Genomic DNA, 7,808 nt, shown 5'->3' on the forward strand with positions numbered 1-7,808 from the left:
ATATCTTTGCTGTTTATATAGTTATTTTTATATTTTATGGCGTTAGATGGACATTTGTAAAAGAATAAGTAATAAATTAAAAACAATAAATCCAAATGTTGTTTAATATGTAGTTTAAAAAAAGGAAAAAAATTATATTATATTTATTTTTATATTTTATGGAGTTCGATGAACATTTTGTAAAAAGAATAAGAAAAAAAACAATTAATCCAAATGTCATTATTACATGAGTACATGGATATTTAAAAATGAAAAATAATATTAATTTTATTGATTTATTTATATATTTATTTATACATTCATTATTTTTAATTATATTATAATTATTTATTTGCTATCTGTACATTTATTTTTATTTTTATATTTTATGTAGTCAGATTGGCATTTGTAAAAAGAATAATAAATAAATAAATTAATTAAAAACAATAAACCCAAATGTCATTAATACATATATTTCAAAAGGACAAAAATAAATATATTATTAATTACGTTTTAATTAATTTATTATTTTTAATTCTTTTATTTATTTATTTATTTTTACGTTTTATAGAGTTAGATGAACATTTATAAAAAGAATAAGAAATAAATAAATTAAAAACAATAAATAAAAATGTCATTAGTACATTAATACATATATTGTAATTATTATTTTATTATTTGTAATTATTATTATTATTGCTTTTTATATTTTTTAGAAATTATATTTGCTATTTATATATTTAAGGATATTTTGTTTTTATATTTTATACTGTTATATATCTTTTGTTATAAAATTATATATTTAAAAATATATAAATACATGCATTCAGTCATAGAAGTATGACTGAATAGAGGAAAGGCATAAAATCAACACTTTATTTCCCATTTTTCTTGTTTGATATGATATGAACCGTAAGTCGTCCTCTCAGTGGACTGTATAAATAGGTTTAGACAGCAGACAGATGGCTGTAATAACAGCGTGGTTTGTGTTGAGTTTGTTGACAGCGTCTCTGTCACGTGTAGCAGGTTTACATGTTGCTCACGACCATCTGAACAACACTTATGCTGAGCAAGATGTTCATGGACTCTGAATCATGTGCAGTCAGTGATGCACAGATAGTCTTCATGTCTCATTCCTGTAGATCTCAGAGATGAGCGTTCAACTTCATTCAGTTCCAGGTGAGTTTAAAATCACTCGTACAGGTCCATCTTTAGCAGTCCAGAAGATTTTATGGCAGAAAAAAACACATCCAGGTCACATTTTGCCCCATTAGAAAATAAAAACATCTCATTGTTTTTAAAAAAAACTAATTATTAGGGGCCAAGCACCGAAGGCAGCCCAAAGAACCGTTTGCGGGAAAGTTGTGAAATTTGGCACGCTCATAGAGGACAGTCTCAACATTAACCATAGCAAATTTGGAGTCTCTAACTCAAACTCTCTAGCGCCACCGCTTGTCCAAAGTTTCACTTGTGTTTATGCTAATAACTTTTGAACCGTAAGGTTTGTAAGTTTTACAAAAATGCTTATAACTTCTGCTTACATTAGACTATTGTAAGTGATCTCAATAGATTTCTTGGGTGATGCTGAGAACATTGATACCCATTATGCCAATATTGGCCAAACATACTGTCCGCCATTTTCGTTAATGTTAAAAACCTACTTTTTCGAACTCCTCCTAGAACATTAGTCCGATTTTCAATAAATTTGACTCGGATCATCTTCAGACCTTGCTGGCAAAGAGTTTTGGATTTCGTGTCAATATACAAAACGGTTTTCGTTTAGTGCATCAACGAATTTGCTGGAAAGATGCCAAAGTACATCTGAGGCTGCATCTCTGCAAAGCTTTGACATATTGACACCAAACTTTATATGTGCCATTGTCACCTCACACTGACCACACCACATCAATTTGGTAACAGCGCCACCTATTGGTCAGAAGTGATACACCATTTATTAAATATTAATAATGAAATTTACAAAAATGCTAATAACGTCGGATTGCATTAGCCTATCATAATAAATCTGGTGTCAAAATATTCCTTGGGTCATGCCGACAACATACATATCAATTATACCGCAGTTGGCCGAACTTCCTTTCTGCCATTTTGATTAATGTACTTAACCTACTTGTTCGAACTCCTCCTAGACCGTTGGTCCGATTTTCACCAAATTTGACTCAAATCATCTTAATTATTTTAAATAATTACAAAATATATAATTAGTGTGAATCGGCATAAAATAGATATATATATATTTATGTTATATGATATATAAATAAATTCAAATAAATGCTGCCCTTGTGATTAGAATAGCCATCTTTGAAAAACATTACGAGCAATCTTAATTATATATGTAAATCAGAATAAAAAAATATATAAAAAAATAATTAAAAACGTTTATTAATAATTAAGAATAGAGTAAATTGAGCATGAGATATCTTTCAAAAACATAATTTTTTTTTATTTTAATTTTTATTACAAAATACAAAATAATCATTGTAAAGCAGCATAAAATATATTCAAATATCTTATTTTTGTAAATTACAATATTACTGCATAAGAGATGTCTTTCAAAAACAAAAAACATTAGTCTTAATTATTCCAAAATAGAAAATAATTTAATAATCAGTGTAAATCAGCATAAATATATTTAAATAATCTTAATATTGATAATATTTCGCTGTGTTATTGTTGTTTTTACTGTATCACATAAATGTAACCTTTGTAAGAATAGAGACGTTCTATAAAAAATTAATAAAAAAACATAATCCCAAAATATACAATTAATGTGAATCAGCATTATACACACACATATATGTTTATATGTATATATATATATATACATGTATATACATATGTATGTATATATATATATATATATATATATATGTGTGTGTATATGTGTATATATATATATATACACATACATATATGTATATAAATGTGTATACATACATATACATACATATGGGTATACATGTATACATATATACATATATATATATATATATATATATATATATATATAATATGTGTAAAAAACAATATATGTGTATATATGCATGTATGTATGTATGTGTATATATATCTGTGTGTGTGTGTATATATATATATAATGTGTGTGTATTCATATATATGTGCATATATAAATATATATGTGTGTGTGTATATATGTATATGTATTTATTTAAGAAATATATTATTTTTAAATATATATATTATATAATATGAACAATCTGAATTATATATGTAAATCAGCATAAAATATATTACAAATATTACAAAATGTTTTATCAATAATGTGAGCATAAAAGGTATTTTTCAAAAACATTGTAAAAATTCTTAATTACAGAATAATAATCATTGTAAATTAGCATAAGATGTATTGTTCTATTTTGTGGATAATTCACAATTTTACTGTTTTTAAATACAGTATATTTTAATTTATAGTACTGTATATTTTAAATGCCATCGTGAGCATTATATCTTTCAAAAACAAAATTGTAATTATTACAAAATACAAAATAATGTGATAATCACTGTAAAGCAGCATAAAATATATTAAAATATTTATTTTGTGAATGTAATTTAGCAATCCTAATTATTCCGAAATACAAAATAATGTTATAATCAGTGTAAATTAGCATAAAAAATATTAAAATATTCTTAATTTTAGTGAATATATTATATATAATATCATTGTTTTTACTGTATCAAATAAAAGCTGTTTTTGTGAACAGAAAAGATCAAAAAGTAAAGAAAAATGATTCCAAACTTTTGACTGGTAGTGGACAAGTATTTACATATTTAAATATTATTTAAATTCTATTTGTTTTCTCCATGTCAATATTGTTTGTCATTACTGTAATGTACTTTAAATGTACCGCACTGCCTGTAATCAATGCTGAAATGCGAACAATTGTATTACAGTAACGAGAGTCTAATGAGAATCGCCATTGAGAATAATGAAAGGTTTTACTGCGAGCAAAACACCTCTGCAAAAGAGGAAGTGGTTGTTCGTTTCCTCTTCTTCGTCGCTGTAAATATCACACCGCATGACGTCAGTTTTTCCACTGACAGACACTCACATACACACATCTAAATATAATTTTAAGCTTCTACCGGGGCAATAAAACAAGATCAGCGTTTTAGGAAGAGACGAGCTTGAAGTTAGGCAGCTCAGCTCACACTTTACCTCATTTTATCCGCTACATCTAATGTAAACGCATGAGAAACGATTAAGTGTGTCAGACCTCACCTCAGTCGCTGCCGCTTTGTGAATTACATATGTGTGTTTAGAACCTGTTTGGGGAACATTACGCTATTCACTGCTGGTGAGATCATGAATAAAGCTCATATTAGTCACAGATGAATCACTGAGGCCATAAAGATGTGATATAACATTTGTGAGCGTGGCCGTGCCCTTATGTGAGAAACAAGGCCTCTTCATGACTATAAACTACAGTGTCAGTCATGGGCTTTATACAGGACTCGACTCAACTCAGTCCCACACTGTCTTATTTTGTACCTAAGGAATCATAAGAATCTGTAACACTACATAATAACCTTCATTAATAAGTCACTCAGTGTTAGGTCGGTAGGAGACGTGCATTCAAATGCGATTTGTCAATATATGAGTCATAGTTTCATGATATTTGAATGCATTAAGTTATCTGTTAGTATCTGTTGCATAATGTTTTTTACAGAATCTGTTTGATGTTAAATTCTCACAAATTATTCAATATATTATTTTTCTGTATTTTTTAATGTCTATTTAATTTTTTTCCTTTAAAGTTATTCACATAAGAACCTTTTTTAACACATTTTATATGTTAATTCTTTATATTTTTCATTTTATTTTTAATTGTAATTTTTATAATTTAAGTGTTGACATAAATGACCCAAAAACATTGTATTTTTAAATTAATTAATTACCATTTTTATATTTTATTTTTAAACGGTCACACGTTTTATATTACACAACTTTCTGTTTGTAATTTATTTTTTTTGCCTTTAAGTTGTTGACATAAGAAAAGACCCTAAAACATTTGTATATATTTTTAACATCTACATTAACATTTCTTATAATTAATTTGTTTCATTTTATTTTTGTAATTTTATTTTTTATTTTATTAATTTAATTATTATCATTTACCTTTAAAGTGTTGACAATGACCCAAAAACATTTATTTATTTATTTATTTATTTATTTATTTATTTATTTATTTATTTTTATTTTTAAACATGCTATTAAGTTTCATATTACACAAGTTTCACCTCTTTCTGTTTGTATTTTATTTTTATTCGCTATTTTACTTTTGTCTTTAAGTTGTTGACATAAGAAAAGACCCTACAACATTTATAGATATTTTTAACATACATTTTAAACTTTTTTTGTAATAATTTATGTTTGTTTATTACATTATTTTTCATTTTATTTTTGTAATTGTCTATTTTATTATTATTATTATTATTATATTATTGTTTTTATTATTATTTACATTTAAAGTGTTGACATAAACAATGACCCAAAATACTGTATTTATTTATTTATTTATTTATCATTTTTACATGTTCTTTTTAAACATGGTTATGTTTAATGTTACACAAGTTTCACCTCTTTCTGTTTGTATAATATTTTTAATAACTATTTTAATTTTTGCCTTTAAGTTGTTGACATAAGAAAAGACCCTAGAACATTTATATTTATAAATTAATCATTTTATAAATAATTAATATTTCAACATTTTTATTTATTTTTTAATTTCATTTTATTTTTAATTTTCATTTAATTATTTAATATTTTTTTTTCTATTTTTAAGGTGTTGAAATAAAACGACCCAAATATTGTCTTTATTAATTAATTTTATTTGTATTTTATTTTATTTTTAAACATGGTATGAAGTTTCATATTACACAAGTCTCACCTCTTTCTGTTTGTATTTTATTTTTAATGGTTATTTTATTTTTTTGCCTTTAAAATGTTAACATAAGGAAGAACCGTACAACATTTATGATTAATTTTATGCCATTTTATTTTTTTATTATTGTAATTTTTTTCATCATTTTATTATCATTTTATTATTTCATTATTGCATTACATTCACACTTGTGTCTGGTCTCTAAACTTTGTGAACTTGTTTAATTTTTACTTTATTGTATAATTTTTCTCTTAGTATTTTATTTTTAATAAATATTGTAATTTTTGCCTTTAAGGTCTTGTACGGCCTTTTATTATGTATTGTATTTTATTTTATTTTATTTTATTTTATTTTATTTTTTTTTTGATTTGATTTGATTTAATTTATTATTTTAATTTATTTTATCATTTCAATTTTCATGTTTTTTTTCTGTTTGCATTTCATTTTTTATAAATTTTAATTTTTGCCATTTAAGTTTTTGACATAATAAAGGGCTCTACAACACTGATACATTTTATTTTATTTATTATTTTCTTTCATTTTTATCATTTTCATTTTATTGTATGCTTTTTATTTTCTGTTATTATTTTATTTGTAATAAATATTTTAAATATAATAAATATTTTAAACCTTCATAAATTTTACTTTATTGTATACTTTTTCTCTTAGTATTTTATTTTTAATAAATATTTTAATTTTTGCCCTTTAAGATCTTGTAGGGTCCTTCATTGTGTAATTTTATTTTATTTATTATTTTAATTTATTTGAATAATTTTTACTTTATTGTATTTTTCTGTTTGTATTTTATTTTTAATACATATTTTAATTTTTGCCCTTTAAGATCTTGTAGGGTCCTTCATTATGTAATTTTATTTTATTTATTATTTTAATTTATTTGAATAATTTTTACTTTATTGTATTTTTCTGTTTGTATTTTATTTTTAATAAATATTTTAATTTTTGCCCTTTAAGATCTTGTAGGGTCTTTCATTGTGTAATTTTATTTTATTTATTATTTTAATTTATTTGGATAATTTTTACTTTATTGTATTTTTCTGTTTGTATTTTATTTTTAATAAATATTTAAATGTTTGCCTTTAAGATCTTGTAGGGTCCTTCATTATGTAATTTTATTTTATTTATTATTTTAATTTATTTGAATAATTTTTACTTTATTGTATTTTTCTGTTTGTACTTAATTTTTAATAAATATTTAAATGTTTGCCTTTAAGATCTTGTAGGGTCCTTCATTATGTAATTTTACTTCATTTATTATTTTAATTTATTTGAATAATTTTTACTTTATTGTAATTTTACTTCATTTATTATTTTAATTTATTTGAATAATTTTTACTTTATTGTATTTTTCTGTTTGTATTTTATTTTTAATAAATATTTTAATTTTTGCCCTTTAAGATCTTGTAGGGTCCTTCATTATGTAATTTTATTTTATTTATTATTTTAATTTATTTGAATAATTTTTACTTTATTGTATTTTTCTGTTTGTATTTTATTTTTAATAAATATTTAAATGTTTGCCTTTAAGGTCTTGTAGGGTCCTTCATTATGTAATTTTGTTTTATTTATTATCATAATTTATTTGAATAATTTTTACTTTATTGTATTTTTTTCTGTTTGGATTTTATTTTTAATAAATATTTTAATTTTTGCTTTTAAGGTCTTGTAGGGTCCTTCATTATGTATTTTTGTTTTATTTATTATTTTAATTTGAATAATTTTTACTTTATTGTATTTTTCTGTTTGTATTTAATTTTTAATAAATATTTAAATGTTTGCATTTAAGGTCTTGTAGGGTCCTTCATTATGTAATTTTACTTTATTTATTATTTTAATTTATTTGAATAATTTTTACTTTATTGTATTTTATTTTCAATAAATATTTTAATT

Source organism: Labeo rohita, chromosome 20, assembly GCF_022985175.1.
Source record: "Labeo rohita strain BAU-BD-2019 chromosome 20, IGBB_LRoh.1.0, whole genome shotgun sequence".
Taxonomy (NCBI): domain Eukaryota; kingdom Metazoa; phylum Chordata; class Actinopteri; order Cypriniformes; family Cyprinidae; genus Labeo; species Labeo rohita.